The following is a 19702-nucleotide window of genomic DNA, read 5'->3' as shown; positions in this document are numbered from 1 at the left end:
TCGTTATTATTTTCAAAAGTTTCAAATAAACTGTACTGGAATTCTGGCTATGTGGAAAAATGCTCTGCTTTGGTTAGTGCTATAGAAATACCCTATGGGCAAAATGAACATACGGTAGAATTGATCAGCCTTTTTGATAACTTCAGAGTAGCTGGAGATTTAGAGATACTCTTTTTCCCAGTGGACTCATGGGAACAAATGTATTAATTTTAAATTAGTTTTTTATCTTTATCTCTTTTTTTTGGCTGAGAACACAGGAATATTTTGTGTGAGACTGTAAGTTCAAAAAATATAGCAGGTTTATTATTTCTGTAGAGTTTACAAAAACATATGTGACATAATTCATGGGTGATGTACATCTAACTTGGATTTCACCTCCTTTCCTGACACTCTCTGACTGCAGTCTTCAGCTCTGATACCTGATGAGCCATGGAAGACTTTTGTCAGCTTTGCAGCTAACCGTGAATGCTGAACCCCTTCAGCCACAGCAGCATGTTTGTAGCCTTGTGAAACTGGTATATGATGAGCTGGAATCAATGGGTTAAAACATCTACATCTGAAGAAATGTTTATTAGGTTCTACTATCCCTTGGAGAAAGGAAAACCTGTTTGAAGTAGACGGGGTATTGCATATTGGCTGTGGTAGGTTGCTCTTTATATGACAAGGCTTTGTCAGCCTTTGAGGGTTGTGTCTCCCTCTCTCTGTACCTTGCCAAATGCCAAGGATTCCTAAAGGCCCCATAATTTATAAGGGATAATCAGATGATGCTCTGTGTCAGCTAGTGATCTACTCTCATGTCCTGGTTCTGGCCAGGACAGGGTGAATTTTTTACAGTAGCTGGGAGGAGGCATGGCTAGGACATGGAGATTATGCTATACCACCTTACATCATTGCTTAGGGTGGGGTTGGGACTCTCTTTCAAGCAGAAGTAGTTCCTTCTGGTTGAGAAAACATGGCAGAGGGAGCTGTCCAGTGTTGTCTACTATCAGGGAGTTTTTCTGTGTGAATCATTTGTTTTTTCTTATACCTTTCATTACTAATATTGTTGCTGTTCATTTTCATGTCTCATTACTATTTTCACTAAATTGTTCTTATTTTGACCCATGATCTATCTTTGCCTTTTGTGACCCATGATCTGTGCCATTGGAGAGGTGGGGGGGGAGCGACACATGGTTTCAGTGGGAGTACTAAATTTGAGAATACCATTCCTAAACCATGACATCTCCCATCTCATTCCCCTGGAATTTTTCTGCCTCTGCACTCATCCTGTTTCCCTTATCCTTTGTCAAGGGTCATTGTCAATTGTCACTCAATAGAGTGGTGTATTCTTTCCACATAAAACACCAAAGAAGGACTAAGGAAATGGAGCAAGGAAGTGTTTTAATCTATGTAAGTCCTTAAGATGAGATTCCCAGGAACATTCATACCAGGTGGTGTTGCTACCATCAAGTGGAGTGTCTTGTAAGTCACTGAACAGTTACTGTGAGTGAAATCACTTGCATTTCCAACTTCACATATTGTGTTACTCATGTCCTTTAATACTAGGTTTCAGTTTGGCTATTTGGTACTAATATATAGCACACAGAATTTATATATGATATTTTTGACTGCTTTTTCACTTTGTTGTTTTTTGATAAGATTATTAAAAGTCAATCAATGTCACTGATTTACTTTCTGATCTCCTTTCCATTCTACTCCTTTCCAAAAATGAATATCAGGATATTTTTCTTCAATGTTGGACTTTCTACCCTATCTCAATTTCCTCCTCAGGTCTACCAAAGCAAAAAAAAAAAAATTGAACTATTTTCCTGATGATGAATTCACTATATCTGCTCTGCTTCTTCAAAGAGCTTTGTAGTATAGAATGTACTTCTCAAAAGACACATAAAAAACCCAGGGTTTTCAGAAGTGAATTTAATAGTAGACATAAAGAACTCTGACAGTCTCCGTCCCCATGAAATTAATCGGATTTTGGTCTTTAATTTTCTGCAAGGACACTATTTTGCTCTGATACACAAGAAGTTCTGATCCAATACTCACCAATGGACAAAGCTGCATTCAAAATGAAACAGCAGTTCAAGGTTTCAGTTGCTACTGACAAAAATGTCTAAATCCAAAGGTTTGTTTTACCATTAAATTTTTGTTTCAAAATGCTCTTCATTTTTGTATTTTATTTTTGTACAAAGGCTATGATGATTATTTTTTTCTGTTTGGTTTAGTTTTTTCATTAATTTATATTTTTATATATATATATATTTGTACTTTTTTATATGTTAGGAAATATCATGTTATTAATCCATTACAACAGCATCTATGTCATAATATTAACTCTTGAACAGTCCTATTTTATGTTATGATTCTCCTGCTGTAATGCTTCCTCCTGGACACATCAGTTTGAGAACTTTGCAGCTCAGTTCTGCATGAAGTTTGCTGAGCTGATAGAAAAGGGTAAAACTTGGGAACATGGCAGCACATATGTTGAAAGAAAAACTAAAATACCCTCAGGATCAGTGCCTCTGAACCTCTCCTGACCTGTAATATTTAGAAATTTGAAATTTACATAATATGATAGCTTTAGTTAATTTATTAAATTTAAATGTGTCTTATCATGACTGGATGTTAATTCTTTCTCAGTATCTTGCAGCAAACTCTTCTCTGTGTATTTGTGATGTAAAATTTAATGGCTACATGCCATAAGTTTCCAACATTAGGTATAGAACAAGAATGCCCTCATCAAAAAGCTTTCCCATATTAATTTTTCTGATTGATTTTAGAGATAAAACCTTTATGTTGTGGAAAGTGAGAACATATCACCTTGTTAACAATAAAGGCTCAGTATACATGGTGAAGATATGCAACTGCACCAGGGAGTCAACCATGATGATGAGGCAGATACCAGTATGTGCTCTAGATAATTAAACACAACTAGACTGGATTTTGAATTATTTCTACTTTGGTACAGACCTGCCTTTTCTGCTGTTTAGCTCACAGGAGTGCATAGATCTTATTCCATGTTAGCCTTTACTCTTTCTGTTATATTTATGTTACTGATACTGAAAGCGTTATCAGAAACTGCATAAAATCTTTTTGTAGTGTTTCATATTTATTAAAAGAGAGCTGTTGTTTTTCTCAGGTATCAGCATTTTTGGTACAGCAATCAACTCTAGTATTTTTATTTTGTGCTCTTTCTAACTTCAAACTTTATTTTTTCCTTTTCTTTCATATTTTTCTGCCTCTGGAAAACTTCATTACATAAAAATTAAAATATGCACTGCATTTACTGTACAGTATACGTCAGCTTTTATTGGGCTTCTTATACCTTACTATGTGTTTTTTTTGATGATATATAGGAAATTCTTGTTTGTTTTTTCTAAAACACTTTTAAAGATCTTTCTGCCTCATGCTTCATGGAGTTTTAAAGAACATTTTAAATAAAAACAAAAGACCACATATTTCACTTCTTTCCCCCCAGTTCTGGCAAGCCTGAGGATACTTTTTAAAGAATGGTGAATAGATTGAGGCTATGATTGAGAAGTCTTCCTTACGCTGCAGAGACACACAGAACTTCACCAGAGCACTGTAATCTTTTTCTGAAGTATTGGAGAAAAGTAATTTTTTTGTAATACAAATATTTCTGATCCCACAGAGACATACGTAATTCAGTACACAGAGGAAAAATCTGTCCACCAAATCTTTTTTTAGAGCTTCTCAAGAACAAGATATATACCAAGACAACTTTTTGAACTTCAGTGTTAAAAGCAAGAGCACGTTATCCTTACAAGTTTTTTATTTCCTTTCTTTTTGAGAAACTGTACTTCCACATTCCTAATGAATAGTAGGTCACTGACTAGATGGAAAACCTTTAGTTTCTGAGGCCTTGTGGAATCTGTGAAGAAGCACACCAGCCACCATCCCTCCAGATGGGACAGGGCTCTGCTCTCCTCACGTACTTTGCAGTATTCAGGGAGGAAATCAATATTAAAAGAAGCCATGACTTTAAGGCTGGAAGCCAACATTTAATGTAGATGTTTCTCAGAGTTGAGGATTAGTATGTGCTTTGTTTTATTCATTTTGATCAAGGCCTCTCAGAACCTCTGCCTTGGATAGCTGAGGAAAGACACTTCCTGACCATCACAGTCATCTGAGGCTGGATGCAGTGTTCAGTGACAGTGAACCCTAAGGCTGATGTAACTGGCAGAGTTCAGTAGACTTAGAATAGTATGAAAAATATTTTTAAGCAAAAGCTGATATTTTCAGGAGATCATGTGAGACCTGCGCCAGTGTTTAAGGCAAAGTATAGCAGATATTGTGAATAAAGTAAAACAGAAATGGAAATGGAATTACGAAATGGTTTTTACTGTGCTCAGCATTGAGAAAATGATAATTTTTGTAACAGACAGAAAAAGTTACTGTAATTATCTGTCATGATGATGCAAATGGTCTGTGCTGACCACAGTATTCAGACTTGCATCAAGTTATCCTGTTCCTCACATTCATGTTCCAACATGATGAAAATCTACAGTGTAGGCAGAAATTCAGAAAATGAGACTTTCATTATAACCCCATGGAGATTAAATTTGTCCTGAAAAGTAATCACAGACCAGAACATTATTTATAGGTAGCCTGCATGTGACCCTAATAAAGGAAAATTACACTATGGGCAGAACAAAATTTGCTTTGAATTAGAGCTCAAAGATCAACATGATGTTCCACGTTAAATAGAGGAGATGGGAAACTGTTATCATAGTAATTTTGAGGATTTGAATTAAAGACAAATAAAACCAACATTTCAGAATTTTTACTGAGGTTGCTACATTACCCTCTACAGTGACCAAGATTATCTAGGACTTGGTGTTTCTGACTTCAACAGGTTTGAGTAGCACTGGGACTACAGCTATTGTAATGAAGGACAGCTGAAAGTGAAGTTCAAAATTAGGATTTTTCATGGTAGGTAAGATGTGTAGCATCTGTTGACAAACTATGGTAACAAGGTTTTGAAGTGTTTTAATTCCATGTGTCACCAAATATTGCTGAGATTAGATGGAAAAATCACTCTTTACATAAATCCAGCAGCTGATCACTAGCAACATCACTGTGTCTGTTAAGACTTTTTTCCTTATAAACAAAGGGAAGCCGTGATCCAGTCATTGTTATGTTAAATACAACATGCCTTGTCTAGCAAAGCATGTAACTACAAGTTTACCTTTCAAAATTCACAGCTCTATCATACAGAATCAAGGCCTCAGTGCACGTTTATTCAAAACTCCTCTGAAATCATGCAGCACTGGCATCTTGATTGGGGAAAATTTATACATGTCAAAGCTTCAGAGCTTCAAGGTATAAGTGTATGGTTTTTAAGGTAAAGTCTGCGTCACTAGCAGTTCACATGAAAAACCATTTTACTGCCATTGGCAAGTGCAAGATATCAATCATTCTACTTCACGTGAGGGCACAGGTAGGGCAAGGGTGTGCGAAGCTCAAACAACAATTTTTCTGCTTCTGACAGCCCTAGTACAAGTACAGCTGGAAAACTGTGTTGAGTTTTAACACTTTTTTCCACAAGGCATGGCTCAGTTAGGAAAGTCACAAAAGAATCATCAGAGCTCTCAAAAACAGTGTGTAAAAAAATATTACATGAAATGGGATTGTTCATTTCAGAGAAAAAGTGAGGAAGGCAGAGTAACCAATTTTCAAGTGTTGCTGCAGAATAAATTAAGATGAAAAAAATACTTTCCGTATGCAGGATGTTGGATATATAATACTCAATTCAAACAAAACAAAATATAGACTATTAACTAAGAAATTATAAAGACAGTTAAATACTAAAATAAGTTGACTGGGAAGGTTGTGGAATCTTCAGCCACTAAAGGTTTTAAAAGACAAACTGGATAGATGTCCCTCAGGTGTATATCTGGGGGAACATGGTGACCCAAAGGGACAGGCAGAGACTGGCAATGTGGTACAACAGTGGAGATAGGCTTGAGCTAAGAAAAGGAAGCAGCAGCAGTGAGGTTTTGGTTACAGAAAATGAGGGGCTACTGAACTAAATTGCATCTCATGGTCATATCTAATTGTATGATACTGAACATTTTCCACTAAAAAAAACAACTTTGGGAAATTAATTGGGAACTATACTAGTAAAATATTGATATTGTGTTTCCTTTCATTTGGAATTGTCAAGAAATGTAACTTTATATAACACTGCTATTTATGACATTTCTTTAAAGTAAATATTTTAAAAGTAAAAAATGGGCTGTTAAACCTGAAAAAAACCCCATAAAATTTAATAGGTGTTCTGGGGTTTTTTCATTCCATAATATCAGAAAATAAATTCTAACAAGAAATGGGCTTGCATAAATAAGGAATTCTGGCAAAAAATTGGGTTCACATAATTTTTAAATCTAAGCTGTTGATCTCTATAGGTATGTCCACAAATATTAATAGCAAGGGCAAGACACATTAAGTGGGTTGTTGGAGTAGTTTCTCAAAGTAATTTTACTCTAGTCTGACCCAAAGCCAAACAGAAATTTATCAAATAGATTAAATGGTAAAATTAATAGTAGCATTTCAAATCTCAGTCTTTAAAGGGAAATAAAGGTTCCACAGAAAAATGTAAAGTTCATCTATAAATGGTGACTACTTAAATATGCACTATGCCTACAGGAACTCTTTAATTTAACTATGATTAAGATATGAGGAGGGAAATGTATATTCATACTTTCAGAAAGAATCAAAATAATATTCAGTTGACATTTTCAATAAGTATTATTGGTCAGTGTCAAGGAATAAGTAGCAGACAGATCTCCTTAAAAGTAAGATGATGTACCAGAGGGTTATGAGACCAGACAAGCTCATCAAAGTTGATTCCCCCCCCCATTTTAGTTCACTTCTCATTTCTTAGGATTTCTCTTCTGAAGGATACCAGATATTTCATTTCCTTCATTTTCTGCTCTGCTCTCCATCATTCTTAGGTGAAGCCATTTGATTAAGTTTGTTGTTTGCTTTGCAGCTACTTCTTTGACCATTAAAAGTTGCCAGCAGAAAGTTCTATTACCTGTGATTGTGGACATCTTTTGGGAATGATGTACTTTATGGGTTACTCTCACGAGTGCCCTTGGGTGTAACTCTTCCTCCCTTTCAGATTTGTTTAGACTTGGCTTTAGAAGCCCATACTTCCCAAACAGAGGACTCCAGTCCTCGTTGGCCTCGTAGCATCTGCCCCATTGTCTTTTCTCATTCCCAGAACTCGGTGCTACTCTTTTGGCAGTGCTGAAAATCCTGTCAGATTTCCCTCCTGCAACACAAAGACTTAAGATTCCTACTCTTTGCATATTCAGGTTCCAGATTTTATCTGCCAACTATATTCTTAATCTTTTTAGATTTCTTTTGCTCTCTACTTTTTTTTTCTCCTTGTGTCTTTCTGATTCTTTATTTGAGATACTTTTTTTGGCAGCTGATTTCCTTTTATTGCATTCTGTTAATATTCTGATTTTCCCAGCAAGTCTGGGACAGTAAGGATCTTCAAACAGCATCTGATTTAAACAAAGCTGGAAGAAAACAGAAGTGATCAAGACAAATCTGATTGATTGTAGAGATCTTAGTACCAGGATGCTGGAAATATAAAGAACTGGTGAAAAATGTTGGAACAATATACTAAAAATATGACTGAATGATGATGATGTTTGTCAAAACTGGTTTTGGAGCCAAGTCAGATAGTACTGAAATTAATTTTGCTCTAGTGGAAACTGTAATAGACCACTTTCAACCCTACCATAGAAAATTCATTGGAGGTTTGGTGGAATACCACATATAGTGCAACTGTTTCAGTGCTGATAATGGATTTAGACTCATGTTCCTTATCAATTGTGCTATTTTCAGGGTGAGCTCAGGAGGGAAAACGAATCCCACAGCTGATGTAACATGAACACTTTTCAGGCACCTCCATACTGTTGTGGAACTGTCCTTAGCCAAACCTCAAAATGATTATCAACCAAGTTCTAGATATTTCAATCTATGTAAAGGTTTATCCTATTGTAACCTATTTCTGACACTAGTGTACCTTTTCCTGTAACCAAATATAAAAGAATATAAGATCTTCTATAAATGTTCTCAACATCAGTTTGTTAAAGACAGGTTTGAACTTAGTTCAGTGTTTAGCTTCCACATCTATTTCAAAGACATTCCCATTCCTATTTAGAAGTGTGCCAATTAAGTCTATTGAAAACCATAATTTAAAACTTCCTTAAAATTAAATGAAGTATTTAATCACATACCACAAATACAGTACGTTCTGCTACTTCCTTGTTTTATGTTCAGTTTTTAGAGTAATAGGAAAGGAATTTATCTAAATAAATGTCACTGTTATTATTATAGTTGTTGCCAACACTTACCTTTGAACAAGCTTTATCTTTTGTCTCATTTACCCATGTGTGATGATATATCATGGCATGTCTGTGATATATGGATATATACCTGTATCTGCTGACAGATGCAGTGCTCTTGAAATATTTCTTCTCTATCATAAAGGGGCTGATTTCAAAAACTATAAAAATCTCATAAACATTCCTGTGGAATTATCTCTGGGAGGCTGCTTTATTTTTATGTTCTGCCTCATGTGAGGCAGAAGCTTAGGTTTCCTTTGCTCTCTTCTGTTTGTATTGTAATCTGTCACTGATATTCTGTTGTGAATTAGGATGTCTGCTATATAACACCAGTCAGAATGCAGTGTGTTAATAAAAGAAGTAAAATGCAAGTTTGCTGTTCAGGGGGCAGTATGTCTTAACCAGAGACAAAGGCAGTGAATTCTGAAGGTAAGTTTTGTGTCAAAGTATATGGAGAAATTGTAGGTAATTTGGACATGCTACAAATGCAGACAAATTGCTTCATGGATAGTGCATAAATAAAATAAGAGGATCACTAATTATTTAAATGATGAAAGATACTTTGATCCATACAAAAAAAGAAAAATGAAAAGAATTGAAATTTCATTTGCTGTGAAATATCTTTTCTTTACCTGATGTTGTTTGAAAGGGTTTCCTTTGTGCAGTGTGAAGTTATAGTTCAGAGAGGTTTTACTTTCATTCTTAAGGCTTTATGTTACCATTGTGTATGTGCTTCTGGATCAATACTGGAAATATAAGCATTTGGGGAATGAATAAATGAAAAGTGTATAACCTAAAAGTGTGGAATATAAGAAGGGCTGTAAACCATGCAATGGGGTCAGTCACCATGAGAATGCAATAAATTTCATGGCATTCCTGGTTGTCTTTGGATGAAGTGGGAAGGTTTATTCAGGCATATTCCCATATTCAGTCAAGTCTAGTAAGAGAGTAATGATGAATAACTGCAAGTGAGTCATTTAGAGGCTTCTCATCACAGCTGTTGTTTGAACAACATAGCTCCACAACGTTTTGCCACAGGTTAAAATAGAAGGTGCAGCAATTGCTCTACCAGTGAAAAAGATATTCTTGATTATCTGGCAATTAATCAGACCTAGATAATATGATAGGAATAATTTAGATAGAGCTTAATGCAGATCAAGATAAAGACAGGCTCAGAAAAGTTTAAACCCTTAGGGTTTTTTTCAGTGGGAAAGAGACGTCACTTAGAGGGTGTTTTCATGCCATTGAGTAATACACTGTGTACCTATTGTGATTATGGGCAAGAATTAACAGACAAGTAAGGAGTTTTGGAGGATATGTATAAGTTAACATAAATTGAATAGGGAATTAAATACATGCAGAGGATCCAAATACAGTTTTTGATTCACTAAATATACCATTGCTGTTGCAGAAATACAGAGGAATTGGCAAGGTTAATTGGTTCAGAGATTGAGCAAAAAGTTTCTGCTTGAAATATGAGTCTCTGGATCAGCTGACTTGATGGTCAGACTATAAAGCCATAAATTTTAATTACTCTGGCTCCTATGGAGTTTGTAGAAGACGTAATCCCAATTTCTTTATGCACCAAAATGTCTAATGACTTCTGTACAAGTGGATGTGCAGAGAATGCACAATCAGGATCTGAAATGATTATACACTGTTGGATCTTGCCACTGTTTTCAGTGATATGAACTGGCTGTTGATGTAATTTAACCTGGAAAAATCGTGCAGCTGAACTGACTAGCTCTGCAATTTTCTGGACTTATACATTGGGTTATGCTCTTTCTGTTTCTTTCAGCTCTAATACTACAATACAGTTTTGTCAAGGTTTCTTTGGGATGACTTTTCTTGAGGACCAAATAATAAGTCATGCTAGAAAAAGAGAAGAGAAAAGAAAAGTAACCTAAATTCTGGTCTTTTTACCATTTTTAGATGAAAATTATAAGTTTTCCCTATGCCATCAGAACAGTTTATGTTAATATGACTATGACTGCTTTCATACCTGTGTTATCACCATTCCTCCTTGGATTTCTTTATCTAGGAACTTTTTGTAATGTATGCAGAAATTCTGTGCAGTTTCTAAGACTAGAACAGATATTGCAGATAACACACATAATGGAGAGCTGGAGTTAGGAGCTGTTAGGCTGTGCATCACCACCCAGCATAAAGGGCATGACGTGGTTTTGCTGGCCAAGTCATCACTCAGATGGCAGACAGGACCCTGCCTACTGGTCCCTGAAATATCTGTTTTGAGTCGTTGTCTACAATTCTCTGGTTTTTGCTTTATAATTTTTTTCATTTTCACGTTTCTTTTTTGCCTCTTGTTCCCTTGGGCTTGTCATGCTGTTGTGGGAGCTGGTGGCTTTCACAGCCCCAGTGAAGAGAAGGGCAGCTGTGGGGCTTCCAGGGCAGCCTCAGCCCCAGGCATCAGGCACCTCCACAGTTCTCCCTCACAACTTAGCAGTCCCCTCAGAGGGCAGTGCCAAGGCTGCACAGCAAGGCCACACCAAAAAAGGCCTTGTGTGACAGAGAGGCAAATGCTGGAAAGGGGGAAATTGCCATGCGAACCTCCAGGTCATCATCAGGTGACAGTTCTGATCTTCCTTCCTGCCACCTGCCCTTGAAATTTGCTTGCGATAGAACCTATTGAAACTGGAGACAGTTTAGAGGGCATTATCTGGAGCTGGATATTGGGTGTCACAACTGACACCCATGATCTGCAGGCCCCATGCCATCTGCATTAGGACACACTGTAGTCACAACAGGTGGGGCTTTTCTTTATAATATTTATAATATTTATATAATATATAAATAATAATATATAAAATATATAATAATACATATAATAAAATATAATAAATAAAACTAATATTTAAATAATATATAAATATTTATAATATTTATAATATTTATAATATTTTAAAAGTGGCTTTTGCATAGTAATGTACAGCAGCTTCCCCTCTGCATGGCATCATCTTTAGAATTTCTTATTTTTTACTTTTTTTTTTTCCCCTTTCTTTTTGTCAGGATCATTTGTATTTCAGGCAAAGCTAAGTAGCATTGCCTGTTCCTGAGGTTGCCAAGCAATTTTGTTGATACATACCTTTTTTCAGTTACTTATAACTCAGCCAGACTCTAGCTGTTTGTGATGAATTTTTCCATGCCAATTTCTGCCTCCAGCTGAATCTTTGCATCATAATGTTTCAAGCTTTCTGAGAATAATGCTAGGGGAAAATAGGTTGTTTTGTCCATATGATTCAGAAGCCTTGCTTTGAAGTACTCAAATATCTTTTATTTGGAGGAAGGGGGAGAGATGAGGAAGAAGCAGAAAGACTGCAAAATATAACTTTTGCTTTCCAAAAATCTGCTGGACCAAAAATTAAGGATAGAGACTCAGATTTCGCAAGGTAAAATCTTGGGAAGTCTGTCAGGAAAATGACCAAGGAGTGTGTGTGTGAAGCCTGACCCAGGAATGAGAAGGGCAAAATGTGACAGACCAGGGGGAGACCTGGAACAAATAGATCTGTTGCCCAAGCCAGAAGTAGGGTGTTTAGTCAAGGACACTGAGATATGAACAGCCTCTGGAGTCCTGGGAGACTCACTATGGGGCTGGGATTGTGGCAACTGGGGTTGAAGACACTATCTTGTGGGGTTTCACTGCATGATCACTTACTACTTTTCCATGGCATCCCAATGCCATTCATTGTGCAAAAGCATCTCTCTGCAATCTTACAGAGTCTTGTTTGCAGGATGCTAATCTCCCTACTTTATTTATGACTTTATTTTACATAAGCTGGAAATAGTCACAAATGCCACACGATTTGAGCAGAATCTTACAATCCAAATTTTCTGCAGCAGAAACAAGTTAATGTAACAAACAGTGAAAAAACCTGCCTCCCAATGTCATCCAGAGCCTGAGGTAGCATTAGAACTGGTGTTCAAAATGAAGGTGGTGCTAGAAATCAATCTAAAGCAATTGTAAGATTCTGATTAGAATTCATTATGAACAACAAGAACAAAAAGGAGAATTTTTTTTCTCTTCACAATTCTCTCATGTTTCCTTTGCCTTCTCAGGGATGTTTTCCTATTTTATTCCTTTGCCTCTTATTTAAATAAAGAGACCAATTTAACTAGCTGAGGTTTCATCTTTTGTAACACTATTGTGACCCGTGACCAGAAGGGCAGCTAACAGCACTGACTTAAAGAACTTGATTCTGGCTTCTACCAGGTCTTGAAGGGGCTGATAAGAATGTGTGGTGTGTTTGTCTTTCTTCAGCAGCAAGTTTGCAAGTAAAAATCTGCAGTTCCAATTAAAAACATTTTTTCCTCTCTTCTGTCCTCTTCAGTGTAAGTTTTTCTTGTTCCTCCTTCTAGAAATAACAGAATTATTTTAGTTTTGTTCCCCAGTAAAGAATAATATTTCTGTAAATTTATCAAGCAGCAAATTTTCTTTCTAAATACTCTTTACAGTGAAAATAAGGGAATAAAAGATACTATTAAAGAGAAGACTCTTGGTAAACAAGTACTCCAAAGCCTCTGTATTCATTACTTGGGCATTATTCAGTAATCTAATGCTGTCCTGTCATATGGTCCTTTGACACTTTTGTCTGTTTGGGCCCATTTAGTCCTTCAAAGCAACACAGGAAGGAATAGCAGTCAGTTAAATCATTTTAGTGCTCTAAAAACTGGAGGTTTTGTTCCTAGCTTTGTCAATTGACACTTTAAATTAAACAACAGATGAAAAAAACCTCCTTTTAATTTATTGTGTAGTCTTTGGTTTCTGAATGTTTGACTCTATATCCCAAGCCTGATCTGCACAAGGACTGAGTGTCTCCAGTGCAATTAAAAGTAATGTGAACTGCAGTTTGAACATTTAAACATCCTATGTAATATTAAATTGCTTTGAAAAATCATGACCTAGTTCACAATTTGCATTCTCTTCTTCTGTTCTATGTTTTTTCATTTGCAGGAATGAAGCTAATATTATTTCCTCTCTCTCAGATTCATTAATATTGGTAATGACCGGTAACGAAGACAGTAGTTAGTCAGAGGCAATTGTAATCTTGTGCAGCAGGCGAGATGGATCAGTGGGCTCTGTCTTTTTCTCAGAGAATGTGTCCTTTTTTCAATAACAGTCATATGCATCACCTTCCTTGATCATCCTGGCAGGCAAGTGACACGTTAAATTGGTCTACAGCAGATCTTTTATTTTCTGGATTTGCAGATACCCAATCATTTTCCAGCAGTAGTAGAGGTATGTGGACTGAACCAAAGCCTTTTGACAAGTGGAACTCTCTCTTCTTTTTTTACCCTTCATGGACTCATTAAAAATAGTTCACAATCTTGCAGAGGTCTCTGGGCCACAGGTTAAAACAATTTAGACACTAAACTTTATGACTCAGCTCTCTGCAGACATGAGGCTTTCACTGCTGTTATCTGCATTGTACAAGTTCTGGAGACAAAAAGGAGATTTCTATATGGAGCTCTCCCTCCTGGACGTTCAACCTGCTTAAATATCTCCATCTTTAAACTACATTTTCAGTAAGATGGATTACTTTTTATATTCATTAAGTGCATCTGGTTGTCCCATTAGAAACAGAAGCATGTAAAATGAATGGTGGGAATTCTACACAGTATAAAAAATCAACATGATAAATATAGCTTGATAGTGGAACAGCATTCATTCATTCAAATATGGTCCCCAAAGACTGTCCTGCTGATTACAAATATCAAAAGATGGACTACTAGGAAGAGATCCTAATACCCTATCAGTTGAAATGGCAGTCCCATTTGGGCATCAACTGCAACCTAGCTGGAAACCACAAATGTGCTTTAAATAATGCTAGAAGGGAAATAAAAAGAAATAAAAGAGCTATTGATGCTGCTAATTTGAGTAAGAATTGAAAGCCTAGTTAAACAACTCTATTTTGCAGTCTCATTTTAAATTATTCATTGTGCTGGACATGCAGAGAGAATGACAAAGCACAGGGGATATGGTTTAGTTAGCCTAAAACTTTATTAACTTCATTCATCTGGGAGTTATCTGGCAGTCACTTGTGCAGTATAGGTTATCGTGCCCTTTTCACTCCTTATCACCTTTTTTAAAGGGGGTTGTCTTCAGCCTCAGCCCCATTCACACCCACTGGTACTGGCTCATTGCAATTACAAGCAAGTTAAGTTAGTTAGTGGGAGCCCCTGGTGGTCTAGTGGTAAGGGCACGGCGCTATCACTGCCGAGGCCCGTGTTCGATTCCCGGTCAGGGCCACTCCCGGGCAGGTGGAGCTCGTTAGCCCTTAAAGGCAACCCATCTACGTCCTAAGGACCTCGCTGCCACCGTCCAAGCTCGCTTGGCCCCGGCAGATGAACCTTAGGATTAAAGGGTGGGCTCAGTTCCGCGCACACTGTGTCTCACCTAAAAAAAATCCAATGTGCAGGCTGGAAGGTGGAAAGACCTTCCCCGGATCTTCGCTCGTGAAGACTGGTCATTATTATTATTATTAAGTTAGTTAGTTCACACATTTTACTTCTGTCAAGTCATCTCCCTCATCATGCTGTCTGCTGCAACCTTAAAAACTCGTTTTCAGACTCTTTATTATGCTCTGTGGAAAGGCATAGGACTTTGAAATACAGCAGTCTCCTCAGTGTTATGCTAACCTGTTCCAAAGCCTTAGTGCATCCGACTGTCCTCAGGTATCACATTGTAGAAATGGAAAGAACAGTCTCCTGGGCCTCAGTTGGAATTGTTCACCAGAATTTCTTATTTGTATCCAGTCACACTTCCACACTTACCCTTACAATAAGTCCCAGCTGTCTGAAGAGGGTGCAGATAATAAAACTAGTCACTCTGCTCTGTTCTCTTTCCTAATGGTGTTGAGAGTAGACAGGTTCATGTATGCCCTGTGCACACTTGCTTCTCTGCTGTGTACAGTGCAGCTTTGCTTCAATCCTAAAGTAGACTGTGCAAACAGTACTGTAAGACTGTTCAGAACCAGAATTAACCATAAAGAATGAGATGCCCATTTTCAATCTCTTTCAGCAAAATATAATCCCCAAATGCTTCAGCTAGCACAAAAAATTGAATAGAAATCTCTTGTAGTATTCTGTCTACCTTCCCTGCTTTGTATTTCATATCTCAAAGTCAAAAGACCACTCAGATCTTGTACTTTAAGTCTCCAAACCTCCACATGTCCAGTCCTTGGCAAAGTGGTTACTTTTTCTCTGTGGTAAACAGTCCACAAATGTCACCTGGACTGTGATTGAGAGCAGCGAAAACATATTGTTACTCTGGCATACCTAAACTAACCAGGGACAACAGAAGTTCTTTAAAGAATACTAGGATAATTTTGACTTCACTAATTAACTGGCAGTTTAAAATGGATCTGTTTTCCATTTTCATTTGACTGTTCTCATATGCATTTCTGAATGAACCTTTGTGTCAACTGAGATTTTCTTCCTTAGCAAATAATTTTAAGGATCTGTTCTAGCCTAACATCCTTTAACAAGTTTTCCCCTGAAGTTGTGACACAGAATTGTGAAGATTTCTGTAGCATGTAACAAAGCTCCTCTGTGTTGCCTAAATGGCTCTGGGGAAAAAAGACTCCAAGCCAAATTAGGTAGGAGATAAGATAAGGATACAAAAGTTTTAATGAGCCCCCAGGCTCTCTGGAATACCCTCAGCTCACGCTCCCGAAATACAGATGTCCACAGTTTTTATAATGATTTTCACCCAATCCCGTCCAGCTACCACCCAGGCCATGCCTCTTGGGAATTGGGTCTGGGGGCGTTTTGGGACCCCCTCTTCTTCATCTTCATCTTCATCTTCCTCAGAGCACGTAATGTCCTTGGAGGCCTTCCAGAATTCTAGGCCTGAAGGTTGTTGGGTCTACGGCTATATCTTGTTCTGTAGGGTTAGGGTGTTCTTCTACCATACTACCTTGAAAAAGAGACTAAATAGGCTATGGAATTTAGGGAATTGATATGGGAATGGGTAACAGGGGTTTGAGCTGGTGTGTTAAGGGTAAAGGGATAATATGCTGCTACTCTAAAATCTACATTTACTACATAACTACTTCTAAGGTCTACAAAAATAAAAAAATCAAAACATCAAAACTCCAAGTTATCATCTGGATAGTCAGTGCTGTCCTGAAGGAGGGTTGAGAAAATTTATATTCACTAGGGAGATAGAAATCATTCAAAGTGCAGGCAACCTTAAAGCGTTAGGCAGCCCAGAAATATTTTTAGTTTTATTCTTAGGTAATAGGTCTCAGATTTTCCTCCAACTCATTGAACTGAAACTCACAGACAAACCTGTTAAATATGAAGAAATATAAACATTCAACTTGCATCTTTGCCAAGTGTAAGGTAGCTAACCATAAGTTGTTTGGATTTCCTCCAAACAGGTATTTGCAATGTAAGTGTTTTTCTGAGCATGGAATGGAACACTTGAAGTGCTTGATACTTTGTTTGAACTCTAAGCTTTTTGCTTGACTACATTGGATTTACCATGAATATTAAGAGTGTTGTTTTTACTCAGTGTGCAAGCAAGAAAAAAAGGTAAACTGAAGGGATGGCTTCTAACATAATATTTTATTAATTGGTAGACTTTTACTAAGTATAATACAATAGACTATTTCAGTTGGAAAGCACCTACAATGATCATCTCATCCAACTCCAAGATTAATTTAGGGCTGCCTAAAAGTTCAAGCATGTTTTTAAGGGCATTGTCCAAATGCCTGTTAAACACTGATGAGCTTGGGACATCGACCACCTCTCTAGGAAGCCTGTTCCAGTGTTTGACCAAACTACTGGTAAAAAAATGCTTGCTACTGCTCATAAGTCTCCCCTGGCAGCTTTGAACCACTGCCATAAGTCCTGTCACTGGATATCAGGGACAAGAGCTCAGCACCTCTGTCCTCATGTCCCCTCCTCAAGAAGTTGTAGAGAGCAATGAGGTCATGCCTCAGTCTCCCATTCTCCAAACTAGAAAACCCCAAAGTTCTTAGCCACTCCTTACAGGACATTCCTTCCAGCCCTGTGACAGGCTTTATTTTAGTCTGTAAATGTTCAAGGACCTTCACATCCTTCTTAAACTGCACAGAGCCCTCAAGGTGAGGCAGCACCAATAGTGAATACAGTGGGATGATCCCTGTTTGATGCACCCCAGAATGGGATTTGCCCTTTTGGCTGCTTGGGCATACACTGCTGACTCCTACTGAGCCTGCTGTCAGCCAGCACCTCCAGATCACTCCAGCTGATCCTCCACATGTGCCCAGTGTTACTCTGTCTTGGGTGCAGGATCCGGCATTTTGTCTTGTTAAATTTTATCCCATTAGTCATTGTCCAATGGTCCAGTCTATCTAGATTCCTCTGTACTACCCACTGTCCCTCAAGAGAGTCAACAGCACCTTCAAGTTTGGTGTCATCTAAAGACAAAAACATATCTGGCAGGTAAAATTTGAAGAAATAAACCTTGTCACTGCAATAGAACATAAAAAGAGAAGTAACAGGTTGCATTTGGTATGTTTTTTTCCCAGTCAGGAGAATATTAGCAATACAAAGTGTTTGAAGTTACTAGGATAGTTGCAGGTAACATCTTAATATTGGAGAATCCTTTGAACATCTTGGTTCTAACCACACCAAAAAGTGGCTTGCATCAAATCTATATTACTGCTCAGTAGACTCTCTCAATGTCAGAAAGCAAAAGAAGGCATTGCCTCTATATGATGCTTTATAGGAGGTAGCTTCCAACAAATGAGTACTTTAATGAGATGTTAGGAGAATTTAGGGATTTTAGACATTTTCCTTCTTTGGAATAAACGGAATCGATCATCAGTGATACATAGCTGAGTATTGTACTTTTCCTGGGCAATGAAGCCCCTCAACGGATTGCCTGGATTTTTTCCTCAAAGGTGTACAATTCCATGAAGTCTAATTAGTGTCTGGTTTGTTCTGAAATACTGAACACAACTGAGATGAGGAAGCTGCAAAACTGGTGAATACAAAGTGGGAGCAACATTCTACCACCTAGTGAGCCTTAAGCATTTGCCTTTAGGCATTTCAGTATAGTCAGCCTGTGTTTATGTAGCCTTTTTGAATACCACCAGGTTTGACTTACAACTCACATGGACAACAAGTCTATCAAATCTGGTTTCAAAATGTATTTGTTCTGAGTTTCAAAAAGGCTATGTGATGTTGAAAATCCCAAAACATGACTTGGCTGCAAATTACAGATGAGGATATGTGGCGTCCACGTCAGTCTCTTTGTTTAGAGCAGCAGTGCCTGATGAAAGTCCTGTTTACGAAATCCTCAGTGCACAGCAACCAGAAAACCGGGTACTTGAATATATCAGGCAGAAGAATTCTGATATAGAAATCTATGACTGACAGACACTCCCAAGAAGATATCTTACTTCAAGCATTTGAAGGAAAAAAAAAGGATAAAATAAAAAGGAAGGTTTACAGTTAGTATTCATGAGTAGACTTGTGTAAATAATAGATATTTTGGTTCAGTGGCCTTTCAGAAATGTATATACATAATATTTCTTGAGGTCTACTGAACATACTCAATCCCTGTTTTCTTTTCAAAATGCACTTATGTATTTTTGTTTGACAAAACTGAAATGAGGTATTTCATTTTTTCCACTTCTAATCCCTCTATTTTCTGCCTGAGACTATTAATCAAATAAAATCAACAACAGTTTTATTGCTCCAACACTATGTCATCAGCATTTTTTTTCTTCAGAGTACACTTTGAACAGCTCTGCTTATGAATATTGTGTGCATAAGCAAAGAATGAATACTTAAACCACTGTTTTAATAAAGAAATATCACTCAGCAACAAAACCTACAGATCTTGCAATATACATTCAAACCACATACATGCTAAAGTATGGTCCAGATTTAAGCATTCTCGAGGATGTGTGAAAATCCATGAGCTAGGACAGATTTAAGAGCAACTTTCCAATGAATTAATGGTACTTGGCTTTGGAAAGAGTCAGGTATAGACTAATAAGGAATTACAAAGAAGTAATGGTAAAAATTGTTGCTATATGGACTGTAGGGAAGCAGATATAACACAAAAAGTAGATTTTGCAAGTGATTGCTGAAAAATTAGGGAATTTTTTAGCATGGAATACCCAAGATATTTAGTAATGATAAAGGATGTTATTTATATTGGCCAGTAAAAATGTGTAAATTCAGTAGTATCTGCAGAATTTTAACGTATCTCTACCTTGCTTTAACAAAAAGTCAGTATTACCTGACACATCTATCAAAACATAATCAAACAAAGGATTACTTGAACAGAAATGTTGGGCCATAGA

Source organism: Myiozetetes cayanensis, unplaced genomic scaffold, assembly GCF_022539395.1.
Source record: "Myiozetetes cayanensis isolate MyiCay16 unplaced genomic scaffold, myiCay2020 scf1, whole genome shotgun sequence".
Taxonomy (NCBI): Eukaryota; Metazoa; Chordata; class Aves; order Passeriformes; family Tyrannidae; genus Myiozetetes; species Myiozetetes cayanensis.
Note: the sequence above shows the minus strand (reverse complement) of the source record.